General features: G+C 42.5%; 1 pseudogene; it reads right to left on the reverse strand.

Moving 5' to 3' along the window:
- Positions 1-410: 410 nt before the first annotated feature.
- LOC132231742 (large ribosomal subunit protein uL4-like) lies at positions 411-1,272 on the reverse strand (annotated as a pseudogene).
- Between the last annotated feature and the right edge of the window lie 17,202 nt (positions 1,273-18,474).

Genomic DNA, 18,474 nt, shown 5'->3' on the forward strand with positions numbered 1-18,474 from the left:
CCTTCATGTAGGTGTTTGAGAATGGGATATACTAGAGCTTCAGAAAGTAAGATCGTAGTATGAGTATTGATCTTCCATACACAATTAGGGTCAGTGTTAGAGAATCCCCATTCACTGGCCCTGTCCTCATCTGGTTCTGTGTATTGGGTTTTAAATTCTGATAAGTTCAGGTGGGAAATTAAAGATCCAAGAAGTGGCAGCCCTCAGGAAGCCTGCCTTGCTGCTTTATGGGCAGTTTGGTGTCCCTGGCTTGTTGGAAACCTTTCTTCTGGTGTCCTGGGCAGTGCACTATGGCAATCTGGTTCAGTAGATTCACTGCTTCTAACAATTTAAAAATCTAATTTGCGTGTTATTTTTTTGCCTTTAATCATATTTTTATTCAAAACTTAGCTGTCCAAAGTGATTTGACTTTATGGAATAAACAAATTTAAGTTTACGTCACAGGCTTCTTTCTTCTGTGGTGGGTTTCTTTTCTTCGGGCTTCTTCTCTGGTTTCTTGGTAGCTGCAGCCTTTTTCCCACCAAAGGCGGATTCTGCTTCTTAAGGCCCATAGTCTTCTGTCCTTTCTTCCCGACCACAGGCTTCTTGCCTGGAACCCCCTTCTCATCTGATTTGGCTTCTAGTGCTGCTGCTTTATCCACCCGGAGCTTGCGGTTCTTGGCCTGGCGAAGAACGGTGTTCCGGCGCGTGGTCTTTGCATATGAGTTTAGCTTCAACATGATCCTCAAGATTTTCAGTGGATTCTTCTTCAGGACTCTACTGTGAATCTTCTTGCGTAGTACTCGGAGGGCTCTTTGGATCTCTGGGCTTTTCAAGATTTTGCTAAGGGTTGTATTGAGCATCGCGTGCATGGGGAGGTTGCAGTTACTCTTCGGGGAGGCAGCTCTATACCAAGGTCCATACAGCTCATCTAACTTGTGGAAAGCACTTTCAGTCCAAATGCAGAAACGGCCCACATTCCCTCCAGGAGCAAGTTTCAAAATGTTCAGTTTGCTTACATTAAGCAGAGTACTTCCAGGGATGTTTCTGAAGGCTTTGATGATACCATTGTCTCATGGTAGATGATGCGAGGTGCCCTGCGCTGGATACTACGACGGTTTCTCATTTTGCCCTTGCCAGTTCTCATTTGCTGAGAAGCACAGACCTTTTTTTCTCATTCCAGGTTTTGAGTTTCTTAAGAAGCAAAACAGCCTCCTTGGGTTTCTTGTAGCCTTCAACTTTATCTCCAACCACCAAAGGAAGTTCAGGTACTTCCTCAATACGGTGTGACCTTTAGACTTTACCAGTGCTGGTAAGGCTGAGGCAGCTAGAGCAGAGCAGATGGCATGATGTTTCTGTGTTGTGTTCACTCTGGGTTCCAATGGCGCCAGGTTTTGGTTGGTGCAAACATGCGGCCCCATGACACATATTTCCAAAAGCACCCTGGCCAGAACGATTAGTTCCACCACCTTGGACTCTAGGAATTCAAGCCACAGCTCTGCCAGCACCCCAGACTCAGCACTGGTTTGATGACTTGCCAATTCACTGATATCATAGGGCTGTCTATTGTTTTTGCACAAGTTGGTGTGAACAAAGTTCACAGTATCTGGTCAGCTGGGAGACTTGAACACAGTAGGCAAAGTGACATTTTTTATTTTTGCCAGATGTTTATCCTTGTCAGAGTACACAGATATCAGTGGACGAGCACATGCCATGGCAGGGGGTGCGGGGGAGGGGTGGGAGGGGGAGGGCGGGGCGGGGGCGTTGAGAAGGCTACACTCCTCTCAACCCAGCAGCTCCCACAGGAAAGGCTCATTTGTATGTTTTGATGTCCTAATTCCCTGAGGTTAAGACCCTTTTTCTTTCCATATTGCCCCATGGCCTAGATTACCATGAAGGCATATTTAGACTCAGTGTTGAAGTCAACATTCTTTCCCTGGGATAATTCTAAGACCCTGGTGAGGTCTATGAGTTCAGCCTTTTGTGCCGAGGTTAGTCATCAGAGTGATACTTTTTGACCAGAAAAATAGGCATGTTATAGGGAGACTGGCATGGCTGAATTAATCCTGATTTTAAGAATTTCTGCAATACTGGTTGAATTCCCTTTAAAGTTTCCTTTTTAAGGAGGTATTGTTTCTTCTGTGGGATATATGCCTCTTCTTTAGGTTAATTTTTATGGGCTGGATGTTATCCACCATACCCAGGGTTCCATCAGCCCAAACAGCTCAATCAACCTGTTTGTAGATCTCAGGTGGGAAGAGTTCACCTCCGGGCTCTTCAGAGCAAGTCAGGAGCACCTGGAGCTGGAGAGCATGTTCCCGCGGGGCTCCTGAGCATAGCTGCTGCTTCTCAGGGTAAGAGGTTACTTGTGAATGTCATTTACAAAGTAAATCTCAGGCCAACAATGGAATGGGGCAGTCTGGCATGTAGAGAAAACTATGCGTAAGTTTTTGATCCCTAAACTGGTATTCTAGAGGTTGAAGGAACGCCTATTTTTTGTATTGTCCAGTCACTCCAGTAACCATCACTGCAGCTGAACTTTTCTTGGTAGTTTTATATTTAGCGCCGAATGTGTAGCTAGCTCCCATATACACGAGGAAGTCAATTGTTTTCCACTTGTCAATTGTACCCAGGGCTCCTGTGGGGAAATAGTAATAGGTTGGAAGTGTCTAGGGGAGCCCCTTGGCCTCTAGATTCATCATTTCTTTCTCATATTTCTCCACAAGGGTTTCTATCATTTTTATTTTTATTTTTGAGTTCCAGGAAGTCCTTTGTCCAAAGGCCTTCTTTGCAATATGTGCATTGACTGGTCCTCAGTGAGTGGGTCTTTCCCTTTTCTTTTAGGTCCCACCTCTCCTTCTGGTTTCCCTGCACTGTTTCTAAGAAAATGGCAGCCTGCTTTAATTTCCTTGTTTCCCGGGCATGGTAAACTTTCAAGGCTATGTCCACCAGCTGGGAGGGATTTATTCCTAACAGCCCCTCTAAATGTTGGAGCTTCCTCTGATATCCAGGACACTTTGCCCAATAAAAGTCATGTCTACCATCTGGAAATTTTCTGGTTCCTGTGGGTCAGCATCAGTGTGCTTTTGATAGGCCTAATAGATCCTTTCTAAAGGATCTTGGCTTTGTTTCTGTTGAATGGCCTTATCATATTCAGGCTCTTGTTCAGGCACTCCTTCTTAAGTTCTTCCAATATGCACTAGGTCTCTGCTATTCGGGTCCCAGTTGGGCTCTGTCAAGGGAATTGCCCCAGATAGGTTGGGGGTCCCATTGGGAATCTCTTGATGGAGGCAACCAGCCTCTTCATCAACCTTATCTATAACTAGCTGCCTTACATCTGTCATTAGCAGGTTATTAAGGAGAGCCTGTACATCTGTCCAGTTTGCATGGTGAAAGGCAAAAATAAAGGTAATAAGATCTACCATTTCTGAGGATCCTCCCTATATGAGGGGTTGGAATTCTTCCAATCAGTAAATTTGAAGTGGAAAATGGAGTGCGGGCTCAGTAGTGGCCAGCGGGCTGGTTTCTAGGTTTATTCCACCTGTAGGGTATTGCCTCAAAGGGAATTGTCCTGTTCTGGATAGGGATGCTCCCTGACCAAATTGGATGCTCTGCTGGGTCTTGAAGGGGGAGACCATTCCTTCATCACATGGGGTGGGGTTGTCCCCCCTCTGGCCCTATCTCAGGGATATCTCGCAGTGGAGGTGGTGGCAGGGAAAATCTTCCTGCTGATAATCCTGGGTTCCCTGGGTTCAGGGCATTAAAGAGACTCATTTTCTCATTTTCCTTTTCGTCCTGTGTCTTACTATCAGGGAGGGGTTTTGAAGCCAGTTCCCTTCTCTGCGTCATTAATTGTTCCCTTTCTTTGCAGAATTCTTATTATGTAAGGACATAAAGGCTTGGACATAAGGGGCTTTGTCCCATTTCTCTCACCATTGGCAAAACAATTCCAATTGTATGATGGTGTAGTAATTTTCCCACATAGTCTAAAGTATACACAGGCCAAGCAGTGTTACACTAGAAAACCAGTTCCTTCTTAGTCACTGGATCCCAGCTGTACATGGACCAATCTGCTAAAATTCAGCACAGTGGGCTCCCTTTAGAAGTAGAAACACAATAACCCCTAATGCATGAAAGTATAAACCCCAAACCATAACCATAGCAAGACCCCAGACAAAGTAGGAACATATGAACAAAAATTGGATCCATAATTCCATTATTCCAAATGAGTGCTCACAAGCAAGTCCTAACGTCTTAGCTCCTTCCAATGGATACCGCAAGCAGTCCTGACCAGACCCAAATGGCACGAAGCCTAAACAGCAGGGATAACCGAGCAACTGGTAATGCAAATGGTCCTAACTAGACTGAAGTAAGCCCAAGTGGCACAAAGTCCAGGCAGCAGGATGGAGGACCCCTGGTGTCCACCCCAGTTTGACTTACCTAGTCTTGGAGTCCATCTGCTTCCCAGAAACCCATTACCTTTCACCAGCCAAGCATTTCAGGTGGCTGATGCCTTGAGAAGGAGTGCAGGGAAATTCCCCAAGAAAAGCTCTCAGCAGCTGGTGGGAAATCCCCACAGTCCTGCTCTCCCACGGATGGCCTGCCACAGGCAGCGGGACCCCAGCCTGAGCCCTCCATGACTTACCAAGGTCCACACTGTCCCACCAGAGTCACCAAAAACTGTAACCCAACAAAAAAACAGAGGTTCAGCTGCCCACTACAAAGAAAGCCAAACTGGTGAGGCAGGTGCTGGTGCAAAAGGAAAGAGGTTTTATTTAGGAGCCACACAACCTGGGAGAATGGTGGACTCCCATCTCAAAGACCAGTCTCATCTCACTCTGTCTCAAAGATCATTCCCTTCCTGCTCAAGTCCAGGGGGTCTTAGAGGGATAGAGAGGAGAGGTGTTTTTTTTCTATCCAATTATCTTGCTAGCTTTTTGCGGGTTCAGGCCTTATCCATTCATCTTTCTAGCACTCAGTGTAAGAACCCTCTCTGCACCATCTTGTCCAATGGGGGAAACTCCCCCGCACTCTTACTATCTATGATCACATTCTCTTTGTAGGATATTCCAACTTAGTTGTTTAATAATAGAGGAACATTTTACTGAGGTAATTATCCTTGAACTATGTAAAGTGTTGCCCCTTATGTAGAAGTCTTACTGCCCTTAATCCTCTCAATTACCTAGAAAAGTGGAGAGAACAAGAGGAATATTAAAACCAATTAGCTAAAATCATCAGACACATTTGAGTTCCCATGGCCTTAAGTACTACGCTTGGCTCTTAAAACTTTGTGTTCTTCCCCTTCAGGAACTCATAAGTTGTCTTGCTATGAATTGGTCACTGGCAGGGCAGGTAGGCAGGCCCATGTGACTAGGAATCTCTCCACCTATACTTGATTCAACCTCTTATAGGCTGAGTTGACAAAATGTTGTAAAGTCTTAACCCAGTATACTCAGTCTTATCACCAATAGGCATAGGCCACATTCCCTTGCCAGCCACCTATCTGGCTTCTAAATGACCTGAGACCAGGTGATTGGGTATTTTGGCAATATGAGAAAAACTTAGACCTTATTAAGAAGAAAAAGAAGACAAAAAGGACCTTATCATAGCAGTCAAACTCTAAAGGACTGATCTTTGGATTCATGTTACCCAGCTAAAGTGACATTATCCATTGCACAATAAATATGAGACAATTGCACTTACTCGCAAAAGCAGTGATCCTTAGAAATTGTTACAGATTACAAGAACCTTGGCACAAGCATGAAGTAGGAAGCCTGTATCCAAGAGCCACTGACTGACCTGCCCTTCTTTTCATGCTTTTGTTCTTTATCCTACTAGCCATAATTTTCCATTTTATGTGTTTAAGTTTATATAATTAAAAAGTTATTTTGTAATTTCAGTTTTATAGAAAAGTTGCAAAGAATTCTTCAAACTCTGCCTCCAGACTCCAGAAATGTTACCATTTTACCACATTTGCTTTACCATTCTTTTCTTTTTTTTTTTTTTAGAGGGAGAGTGAGAAAGGAATGGAGAGGGAGGGAGAGAGAGAGAGAGAGAGAGAGAGAGAGAGAGAGAGAGAGAGAGAGAGAGAGAGAGAACATTGATGTGAGAGTGAAGAACTGATGGGCTACTTTCTCCACACCCCCTATCTGGGATGGAGCTGGAAACCTAGGTATATACCCTGACTGGAAATTGAACTGGCAAACTTTCAGGGCATGGGATGACACCCAATCAACAGAACCACACTGGCCAGGGTACTTTGTCATTCCTTATCTCTCTGTATCCATATTGTTACCATTTTCTGTGAACCATGTGAGAGTGACTTGCTGACCTAATGTCCCATTATGCCTAAGTATTTTAGTGTGTATTTCATAAATACAAGTATATTCTCCTACATAACCATAGTATAATTATCAAAATCTAAAAATTAACATTGATATACTATTATCTAATTTACAGCTCATATTCCTATTTTTTCAAATGTCCCCAAAATGTACTTTATGTCAAAATAAAATAAAGAATTATTTTTCTGGTCTGGTCCAGATCACACATTGTTTATAAAATTGTCGTCTCTTTATTTTCCTTTAAGGCAATATTCTACAGTCTTTGTCTTCTATAACTTTGACATTTTTGAGTATACATATTTCTGGCAGAAAAATTTCAGAAGCGATGTCATTTTTTTTCCTTGGTGCATCATGCCAGGAGGCATATGATGTCAAATTTCCTCATGAGTGATGTTAACTTTGATCATTTGGTTAAAGTGGTGTCTGTGTTTTCTCCATGATTAAAGTTCCTCTTTTTCCTTTTGTAATTAATATTTTATATGGAGAGACATTGAGATGCTATAAAAATATTTTGTTGCCGAAACCGGTTTGGCTCAGTGGATAGAGCGTCGGCTTGCGGACTGAAGGGTCCCAGGTTCGATTCTGGTCAAGGGCATGTACCTTGGTTGCGGGCACATCCCCAGTAGGGGGTGTGCAGGAGGCAGCTGATCGATGTTTCTCTTTCATTGATGTTTCTGACTCTCTGTCCCTCTTCCTTCCTCTCTGTAAAAAAAATCAATAAAATATATTTTAAAAAATGCTATGGATTTTTGGGTGTTAAATTTGTATTCTGATACATTGCCAAATTCACTTATTAAATCTAGTAGTTTTTTTTGACGCAGTCTTTAGGATTTTCTATGTTCAGTATTGTGTCATCTGAGAATAATGAGTTTTACTTCCTCCTTTCCAATTTGGATGCATTTTATTTCTTCTTCTTGTTTGATCACCATGGCCAGGACTTCCAGAACTATGTTGAACAAGAGTGGTGAAAGTGGGCATCCCTTTCTTGTTCCTGTTCTTAGAGCAAATGGTTTTAGTTTTTGCCCATTGAGTATGATATTGGTTGTAGGTTTATCATATATGGCCTTTATTATGTTGAGGTATGTTCCCTCTATTCCCACTTTGCTGAGGGTTTTATCAAGAAACGGTGTTGGATTTTGTTGAATATTTTTCTGCATCGATTGATATGATCATGTGATTTTTTCTTGCAATCTGCTATGTGCTGTATCATATTGATTGATTTGAAAATATTGTACCATCCTGTATTTCTGGAATAAATACCACTTGGTCATGATGTGTGATCTGTTTAGTGTATTGCTGGATCTGGTTTGCTAAAAATTTGTTGATCAGTGAAATTGGCCTGTAGTTCTCTTTCTTTTGTCATGTTTTTATCTGGTTTTGGAATTAGGGTAATGCTGGCCTTATACAAAGAGTTTGGAAGTATTCCTTTCTCTTGAATTTTTTCAATAGTTTGAGGAATAGAGGTGTTAGTTCTTCTTTGAATATTTGGTAAAACTCCTCTGGGAATCTATCTGGACCAGGGCTTTTGTTTGCTGGGAGTTTTTTTATTTTTTTATTTCTATTATTATTATTATTACTGCTTCAATTTCATCTGTAGTTACTGGACTATTTGGTTTTTTTATTCTTCCTGATTGAGTTTTGGAAGGTTGTATTTATCTAGGAATATGTCCATTTAGTCCAGGTTGTCCCATTTGTTGGAATAAAGTTATTCATCATATTTTATTATAATCCTTTGCATTTCTGTGGGATCAGTTGTTAACCTCTTTTGTTTCTGATTTTGTTTATTTGGGTGCTCTCTTTTTTTAAAAAAAAATTTTTTTTTATTGATTTCTTACAGAGAGGAAGGGAGAGGGATAGAGAGTTAGAAACATCCATGAGAGAGAAACATCTATCAGCTGCCTCCTGCACACCTCCTACTGGGGATGTGTCCGCAACCAAGTCACATGCCCTTGACCGGAATGGAACCTGGGATCCCTCAGTCCGCAGGCTGATGCTCTATCTACTGAGCCAAACCAGTTAGGGCTGGGTCCTCTCTTTTTGTTTCCTGGTGAGCCTGGCTACAAGTTCATCAATCTTGTTTATCCTTTCTAAGAACCAGCGTTTGGTTTTATTGATCTTTTGGTTTTTTTTTTGGTTTTTTTTGGTCTCTATGTCATGTATTTCCACTTTGATCTTTAGTATTTCCTTCCTTCTACTTGTTCTGGGCTTTTCTTGTCCTCTTTCTAATTCTGTAAGTTGTAGTGTTAGATAAATTATTTCCAGTTTTTCTTTTTGAGGCAGACCTCTCAGGACTTCTTTCACTGTGTCCCATAGGTTTTTTGATTATTGTGTGTTCATTTTCATTTGTTTCCAGAATGTTTTTTATTTCTTTTTTTAAAAAATACATGTTTAAAAAAAATTTTTAAGTTGATTTCAGAGAAGAAGGGAGAGAGAGAGAGAGATAGAAACATCATTGATTAGCTGCCTCTTGCATGCCCCCCACTGGGAATCGAGCTCACAACCTGGGCATGTGCCCTGGACTGGAATGGAACCTGGGACCCTTCAGTCCGCAGGCTGACACTCTATCCACTGAGCCAAACCAGCTAGGACTATTTCTTCTTTGATCTCTTTGATAACCCATTCATTGTTCAGTAGCATGCTATTTAGCCTCGATGTATTTGATTTATGAGGGTTTTTATTGTAGCTGATTTCTAATTTCATGCCATTATGGTCTGAGAAGATGCTTGATATTATTTCAATCTTCTTGACTTTGTAGAGACTTAGCTTGTGTCCTAGCATGTGGTCTATCTTTGAAAATGTCCCATGTGCACTTGAGAAGAATGTATATCCCATAGCTTTGGGGTGGAATGTTCTGAAGGTATCAATTAGTTCCATCTGTTCTAGAGTGTCATTTAGGATTGCTGTTTTCTTATTGATTTTTTGTCTAGAAGATTTATCCAGTGATGTCAGTGGGGTATTAAAGTCCCCTGCTATGATTGCATTGCTGTCGGTCTCTCCCTTGGTATCCTCCAGAAATTTTTGTTATAATTTTTGTTATTTAGACTAGAGGCCCAATGCACAGATTCATGCAGGGGGGTGGGCCCTCAGAAGTCTGGGGTTGGCTGGGTTTTCTACTTAGGGTCTCACAGGGCTGAAGTCAATGTGTCCACTGGGCTGGGCTTTTTTCTGGAAGCTCTGGGGAAGAACCTGCTTTTAAACTTACTCAGGTTATTGGCAGAATCCAGTTCCTTGTGGCAATGGGTCTGAGGTCCTGTTTCCTTGCTGTAAGCTGGGGACTGCTCTCTGTTCCTAGAAGCTGCCTGGACTCCTTCTTATGCAGCCTCCTATATCTTTAAAGCAGCAACAGGAGAGGAATGGTGGTATGAGAGATCCCCTTGGCCACTCCAACTGAAACTTTAACAAGTTGATCAACAAAGGATAACTCAACAAAGGATTCCTTGCTTAACACAGAAGCATACCTGAGAGACCCGTGCACTGAAGCACCTAAAGGTGGACAACCAGGAATAAAAGGGGAGGTGAGAAAGGAGGCGAGACCATGGACACAGCCCTGCAGTTGGGAGCTGGCAACCAGCTTGGCCGAAGAGCGGAGGAAGCCAGTGGTAGAAGACGCTTCCTTCGGCCAGGAGGAGCAGAGTCCTGTGGGTTTTCCGTCAGGATGAGTGGTGCGAATAGTGGCTGACCCAGCAGAGACTCCTGGGCAAAAGCACAGCATAGGGGTTCTGCCAAGGCTGTCCACTTTCAGGTGGTGGCGTTTCAGACAAATAAACCAGGCCACAGAGCCCTGCTGTCCCTTGGACTCCCAAAACTCACCTCCAGTTGCCACTGGTGTGGGGTCAAGTAGCATGTTATCTGTAACCCGAGAGCTATTACAGTAGAATCGCTGTTTCCCTCTGTGATTGATCCCTAGGTGGGGAGACCCCGTAGAGGTCCAGTGTTACCATTATGGTAAGAGCAAAACAAATCTTACCCCCAAGCAGTGCTGCTGTACTGAGGAAAGAGGTGGAGGTCAGCTCTGGGAGGTCATAGAGATAAAAATCTTGTGATTCAGCACCACCTACTGGAAAGTAGTAGAAAAATCTCTTCAGAGAAAGCTGCTAGAGAAAGGTCCAGAATACAATAGATGCTTAGACAGAGGAGACTAGCAAATACCATGAATAGCCACAGTAATGAGGAAACTCAGAAAGAAAATGAAAAGTCTCCAGAAAGCAAGCTGGAACACATGGAAATGTGTGATATAAGTAACAGTTCTGAAATACTCAACTAGATGTGAGAAAATACAGAGAGACAATTCAATGCACTAGAGTGCTTTACCAAAGTGAGTACTTTACCAAAGACATTGAAATTTTACAAAAGAACCAATCAGAAATCCTGGAAATGAAGAATGCAAGAGATTAGAAGTGAACTACTGAGTATAGAAAACAGAGCTGACTAGATGGAGAAAAGGATTAGCGACATCAAAAATAGAAATCTAGAAATGATGCAGAAAGAAGAGAGAGACCTGAACATAAAAAAAAAAAAAAAAAAGAGCTCTACAAGAACTATCTGAGGGGCTGCAAACGGCCAGTGTCTCTGAGACTCTATTGATTCAGCAACAAGGTTGTTAATCTTTCCATGATAATAGGCAATTCTCAGATAAGGAGAATGGATCACATTCCAGGTTAACTCCTTTGCCCCCAGGTGCACAACTCTCAGCCAGGTTAGAATATGCTTTCTCTAATAAGTACAGAACAATCACAGTTAATAGAGCATGATTAATATTTCTGCCCCTAACACTCCCAGGGCCAGACTGAAAATAAAAATAAATTGGGGAACATTCACCTGGAATTACTATCTGAGGTCCAGCTGAGGAGGAGAGTTATATCAAGGAAGGACAGAAAACACCTGAAGAATGATAGGAAGGGCAAGTGTGAGGAGGGATTTTTTGGCTACAGGAGGGTTATTTCCCTGAGAAGATCAAGGTCTAGAACCCAGGCTGGGCTCCACATCTGGGACCACCAGAGTCGAGACCAGTGGCCCATATAACATCCAGCCATGAAAGGCATCAGGGCTTCTGGCTGCCCAGAAAATTGGAGCCTGTAGACTGGAGCTGGTCAGAGAGTCATGGGTTCGATTCCAGGTCATGAACATATACCTCAGTTGCAGACCCAATCCCCAGCCCTTAGTAGAGGCAAGTGTGGGAGGCAACCAATCCATGCATCTCTTTCACATAGGTGTTTCTCTCCCCCTCACTTCTCTCCCCCTCACTCCCTCTCCTCCACTCTCTCTAAAAAAACCAATGGGAAAAAAAATATCCTAGAGTGAGGATTAAAAAAACCCCACACCCCACAAAACCAAGAAAAATGTCTAACTATCTAACATGACAATTTAAAGAATTAGAAAGAGAACAACAAGAAAAGTCCTGAGCAAGTAGAAAGAAGGAAAGAATAAAAATCAGAACCGAGAGTAAATGACACAGAGACTTAAAAAAATACAAAAGATTAATGAAATTAAGAGCTGGTTCTTCGAAAAGGTAAATGACATTGATGAACCTTTAGCCAGACTAGAAACAGAGAAAGGACCCAAATAAATAGAATCGGAAACAAAAGAGGTGAAATGAAGTAACAACTGACACCACAGAAATACAAAGGATTATAAGAAAATACTATGAACAACTATATGCCAACAAGCTGGGACAAAATGGACAAATTCTTAGAAAAATACAACCTTCCAATACTGAATCAAGAAGAAAACCTGAATAGGCTGATAACAACTGGTGGAATTGAAGCAGTAATAAAAAAAAAAAAAAACTCTCCGCAAACAAAATCCCTGGACTGGATGGATTCACAGGGGAGTTTTAACAAATATTCAATTTACCATAGCGAAGATCAGGAAACAGCCTAAGTGCCCATCAGCAGATGAATGGATTAGAAAACTGTGGTATATCTACACAATGGAATATTATGTTGCTGTAAGGAATTCTTACCATTTGCAACAGCATGGATGGAACTGGACAGCATTATGCTAAGTGAAATAAGCCAGTCAATGAAAAAAAAATACCACATGATCTCACTCATTTATGGATAATAACGACCATTATAAACTGATGAACAAAAATAGATACTGAGGCAGAGCACCATTGAACAGACTGTCAAACTACAGCAGGAAGGCCGGGGAGGGTTGGGAGGGGGGGGGGCGGTAAGAGATCAACTGAAGGACTTGTATGCATGCATATAAGCATAACCAATGGACACAAGACACTGGGGGGTAGGGGAGGCCGGGGGAATGTCAAGGGGGAAAAAAAAAAGGAGACATATGTAATACTCTTTGTAATACTTTAAGCAGTAAAACAATATATATATATATATATAATACTACAAAGAAAGAGAATTACAGGCCAATAGATGCTAAAATCCTCAACAAAATATTAGCAAATCAGAACCAGCAATATATTAAAAAGATCATATGCATGACCAAGTGGGATTTATTCCACTGATGCAAAAATGATATAATATTTGTAAATCAATAAATGTTGCCGGAACCGGTTTGGCTCAGTGGATAGAGCGTCGGCCTGCGGACTGAGGGATCCCGGGTTCGATTCCGGTCAAGGGCATGTACCTGGGTTGCGGGCACTTCCCCAGTGGCGGATGTGCAGGAGGCAGCTGATCGATGTTTCTCTTTCATCGATGTTTCTGACTCTCTGTCTCTCTCTCTTCCTCTCTGTAAAAAATCAATAAAATATGTTTAAAAAAAAACAAAAAATAAATGTGATACACCACATAAACAAGTTGAAAGACACAAATCACATGATCATATCAATAGATGCAGAAAAAGCATTCGACAAAATCCAACATCCATTTTTAAAAATATATATATTTTATTGATTTTTTACAGAGAGGAAGGGAGACGGAGAGAGAGTCAGAAACATTGATGAGAGAGAAACATCGATCAGCTGCCTCCCGCACACCTCCCGCTGGGGATGTGCCCACAACCAAGGCACATGCCCTTGACCGGAATCGAACCTGGGATCTTTTAGTCTGCAGGCCGATGCTCCATCCACTGAGCCAAACCGGTTACGGGTCCAACATCCATTTTTTTATACAAATTCTAAGTAAAGTGGGAATAAAGGGGTCATACCTCAACATAATAAAGGCCATATATGCCAAACCTACAGTGAATCAATGGGCAAAAACTAAAACCATTTTTCCTAAAAACAGGAGCAAGACAGGGTTGTCCACTGTGGGGCATGGCTATAGTGTTTTGGCCAGGTTCAAGCCTCGGACTAATGAAAGGACAGGGTCCTCTCATTGCCACGTGCAAGTCCCAGCTGGAAGGGCAGGGCCCTCCTAGCACAATCATAGCCAATGGCTGTGGTTGTAAGCTTGAACCTATGGTCCCAACACGTGGCCCCATGTGCCTTGTGCTAGAGTTCAGGTGCATGTAGTTGAGTGAGGTTGAAACTCACGAGAATGCTGTAAACAACTTGATCACGCCCCTACTTTGCCTCGTGGCATCTGCTATAAAATAAAGAAACGGCTTGTGGGCACTGGCACTGTCTCCTCATCAGGGAGCAGCGTCCCACCGAGACCCAGCTTTCATACTCTTGTCTGTCTTTTCTCAATCCTTTCACCCCCGCCACTCAGGATCACCTTTGGCCGTAACAGTCCACTTTCACCACTCTTCTTCAACATAGTACTGGAAGTCCTAGCCACAGCGATCAGACAAGAAGAAAAATTAAAGGCATCCAAAAGAGAAAGGAGGATGTTGCCCTAACCGGTTTGGCTCGGTGGGTAGAGCAGAAGCCCACGGACTAAAGAGTCCGGGTTTGATTCTGGTCAAGGGCATGCACCTTTGTTGTGGGCTTGATCCCAGTAGGGAGTGTGCAGGAGGCAGCTGCCAGATGTTTCTCTCTCATTGATGTTTCTAACTCTCTGTCCCCGATGAACAAAACAGATCCAGAGCCCAGCTGGTCTAGCTCAGTGGTTGAACGTCGACCTATGAACCAGGAGGTCTTGGTTCAATTCCTGGTCAGAGCTACATGCTGGCATTTCAGGCTCAAACCCCAGTGGGGGCATGCAGGAGACAGCCAATCAATGATTCTCTCTTATCTTTGTTTCTCCCTCTCCCTTCTTCTCTGAAATCAATAAAAATATATATTTTAAAAAAACAGATCCAGAGACATTGAAGCATGCAACAGACTGCTGTGTTTCAGAGGGAAGCAGAGGAGGAGAAGGGACTAACCAATGAACTTATATGCATAGCCCAGGGACAGACAATAGTGCAGGGAAGGCCTGGAGAGGGTTAGGGAGCAAGGTGGAGGGGGTCAATGGGGGTCAAAGTATTACAAAGGGGACATCTGTAATACTTTCAACAATAAAGATAAATTAACCCTTTGAGTGCCAACCAATATCCTAGGAACTATGCTAAAATTGCCAAGGCATTTTTGCTGATTTTACAGCAGTTTAGGAAAAAAAATTATGAATCGCAAGTAAATGAAGTTACATATCCAAAAACTTAAGGGAACCTTTACTACATTTGTTTTCATCTTTGACATATATTGTTTGCTGATTGTATTATAAAATACTAGTAGAAAAAAAATTGCCGATAGCGCTCCGGGCACTTTTGGCAAAAGACAGGAGGAGCGCAATCGCGCTCCCCGGCACTCAAAGGGTTAAAAAAAACACACACAAAAAGAATAAGCCAAAAAAAAAAAAAGATTTTCCCGAAATGTAAATGGACCCTAATAAAGTGGCACAGAGTTGCAGATTGGATCAAAAAACAAAATCCAGCCAGGCCATTTTTGCGCAGCAGTTGAGCTTTGACCCCTGTTGGGGGCATGTAGAAGGCAGCTGATGTTTCTATCTCTCTGTCACTCTCTTCCTCTCTCTCAAATCAATAAAAACATATTAAAAAATAAAACAAACCAACCCAACCATATGCTGCCTTCAAGAGACAAATCTAAGCTGCAAAGACAAAGGTATTTTCAAAATAAAAGGGTAGAAAATGATTCTCCAAGCAAATAACATCCACAGAAAAGCATGTGTAGCCATACTTATATCTGACAAAATAGATTTCAAGATAACAGGAGACAAAGATGGACATTTTATAATGCTAAAGGGGCACTACATCAAGAAAACAGAACACTTCTTAATACATGTGAACCCAATCAGGGAGCACCAAAATATATAAAGCAAGTATACGCAGAACCTAAGGGAGAAACAGATCAATATACAATCACAGGTGGGGACCTTAACACTACATCAACAGCTGTAGATACATCATCCAAACAGAAAATCAATAAAGGAATATCGGCCTTAAATGACACACTAGACCAGTGGTCGGCAAACTGCGGCTCGCGAGCCACATGCAGCTCTTTGGCCCTTTGAGAGTGGCTCTTCCACAAAATATCACGTGCGGGCGCACACGTACAGTGCGATTGAAACTCCGTGGCCCATGCGCAGAAGTCGGTTTTTGGCCTGGGCGAGTCTATTTTGAAGAAGTGACTTTAGAAGAAGTGGGGGGTGATGGGAGACAAGGCGCAGGGGAGGCGCGCGCTTCATGCACAAGTTGAGTGAGCCAGTCAGTCAGCAGTCTCATTGTGCAGTGGTTAGTGCTTGTCGCGTCCGCAAATCGCGCGGGGGTGACAAAAGTATAAAGTTACCTGTGTTTTTTCCAACCAGCTGCAAATCCTACAGGTATTTTTGTCATCAATTTAAGAATTGTAATTATTTTGTGTTGGTGGCTTTATTATTATTTTAGCAAAGGCCAGCTTAGGAGTACCCTAATTAAGTTAATAACAATGTACCTACCTATATAGTTTAAGTTTAAAAAATTTGGCTCTCAAAAGAAATTTCAATTGTTGTACTGTTGATATTTGGCTCTGTTGACTAATGAGTTTGCCGACCACTGCACTAGACCAAATGGGCATAACTGACATTTATAGAGACTTTCATTCCAGTACATCAGGTTATACATTCTTCTCCAGTGCACATGAAACATACTCAAGGATAGACCATATATATTAGATCACAAAACTAGCCTCAACAAATTCAAGAAGCTTAATCTTTGCCCTAGATGGTTTGGCTCAGTGGATAGAGTGTCAGCCTGTGGATTAAAGGGTCCTGGGTTCGATTCCAGCCAAGGGCACATGCCTGGGTTGTGGGCTTGAACCCCCAGTGTGGGATTTACAGGAGGCAACCAGTCAATGATTCTCTCTCATCATTGATGTTTCTATCTCTCCTTTCCTCTCTGAAAGCAATAAAAAAAGAAGCTTACGCTTATACCAAGCATATTTTCTCACCAGGATGCCTAGAAATTAGAAATCAACTGCAAAAAGGAAGTAAAGAAACTCACAAACACACTACTAAAAAATGACTGGGTCAAAGAAGAAATAAAAGGTGAGATCAAAAGATACATAGAAACAAATGAGAATGACAATACGACATATCAAAACTTCTGGGATGCAGCAAAAGCACTAGTAAGAGGGAAGTTTACATCATTACAAGCCTATCTCAAGAATCAAGAGAAATCACAAGTAAACAACCTAACATTACATCTTAAAGTACTAGAAAAAGAAGAACAAAAGCAATCCAAAGTCAGCAGAAGAAAGGAAATAAAACTGCAAATGTGCATTCTTATAATTTGTTTTCCTATAGTTACTGATTGACCTGAGGGTTTAATGAATAATTGTCCACCACTGTCTCACAGATGGTTAATGTATCAGTCTCCAAATGTGGACTGGCTGAAGGACAGGGTCTGGACACTTTTCTTTTTACCACTTCTCTGGTCATCCATCTTTGTTTGGTGTTCAGGTTTCTAATTTTCTCTAGAATCTGTCCTTTGATTCTTAGCTCAAGTCCTATTTGGTAAATTGGCTCTCAAAGAACCTATTTGGCATAGGGTTATTCCTTTATTCATTTAGTAATTTAGAAACATTGTAATGATTCAGAATTTAGGTTTACCTCCTCTCCTGGAAGCAAAAAGCTATAGTAAGACAGCCACATTTGGTAGATAGCTTCAGTCTGAATTATTCATTCAACACATATTTATTGTCACCTATTATGTGCTAGGCCAAGGTCAACTACTGAAGATAAAGTGGAGTACAAAATTGTCCATTCCCCTATGGAGATTATAATGAAATCAATAAAAACAAGATATTAATGAGTACCTAGTATCTCAGATCCACTTCGAGGAAAACAAAATGAAGACAGGGTCCCTGCTTTCTTCTGCAGGTAGTTAAGGCACAATACTGAACAAAATTTAACACCAAAATTACGTGTCTCAGGTGCAAGTGCCTTAGTAGATAGGAGAGGAAGGAAGGCCGGATAGTGAGAAAGGATTTCTGAAAGGGAAAACATATCTAAAGGTGAGTAGGATGGGGAAGGGGGTACTTTGGGGACAGCCACGAGGAACCGGGACTTGAGTCTGAAAATGGAGACAGACATTGCAAACCTCTCCACTAGCCTGCTCAGTGGCTGCCCTGGCCCCAGGCCCTACACTGGGATGTTCCAAAATTATGCTTTTACATGTGGGTACACAGAATCAGCCTTTAGCTCCTATGATCTACCTCATTATTTCCTTATATTCACTTTTTTCTTTACTTGATTAGAGTTCAATTTAGAAGTAGCCCTCCTCTTCAACTTTTAGCTAATCCTATCTTCTGTTGCAAACATAATCCAATTCTAACTGGGAAGCTAAAATATAGTTCATCTGTGAGGGTTCCGCGGGAAATTCCTCTCCCCAAACTGATTATTTGAAAGACCATTATATAAACCCCACCAAGGCACGCGCGGCGTACCGAAACCCGACTTAGTAACTCCCCTCTGTGAACCCACGTTCCCGGTCGGCCCGAATCGGTAGGTTCGCGAGAGGTTGCGGCAAGGAACACAAAGAGGCTGACTTCACCGAGGGCACCCGATTTCAAAGTGAGGGCTGCAAAGAACCGTTGTGGGGTGTCTGAAGAAGCCGCTAGGGAAAGGGTCCTCATGGACCGGGGTAAGGGGACTGGCACCCGCCGTCTGGGCTAGGGTCTCGCAGCCTGCGTTCCCATCTGCAGCGCTGTAACAACCCGGCGCGACCGACCGACTCTGCAAGCTTCCCAGGACGGCTCGGGAGCCGCAGGGCTGTGCGCGCCACACGGGGCAGGTCTCTCGCGACTCGCGCCCTGGAACACTGA

This window comes from Myotis daubentonii, chromosome 1, assembly GCF_963259705.1.
Source record: "Myotis daubentonii chromosome 1, mMyoDau2.1, whole genome shotgun sequence".
NCBI classification, from domain to species: domain Eukaryota; kingdom Metazoa; phylum Chordata; class Mammalia; order Chiroptera; family Vespertilionidae; genus Myotis; species Myotis daubentonii.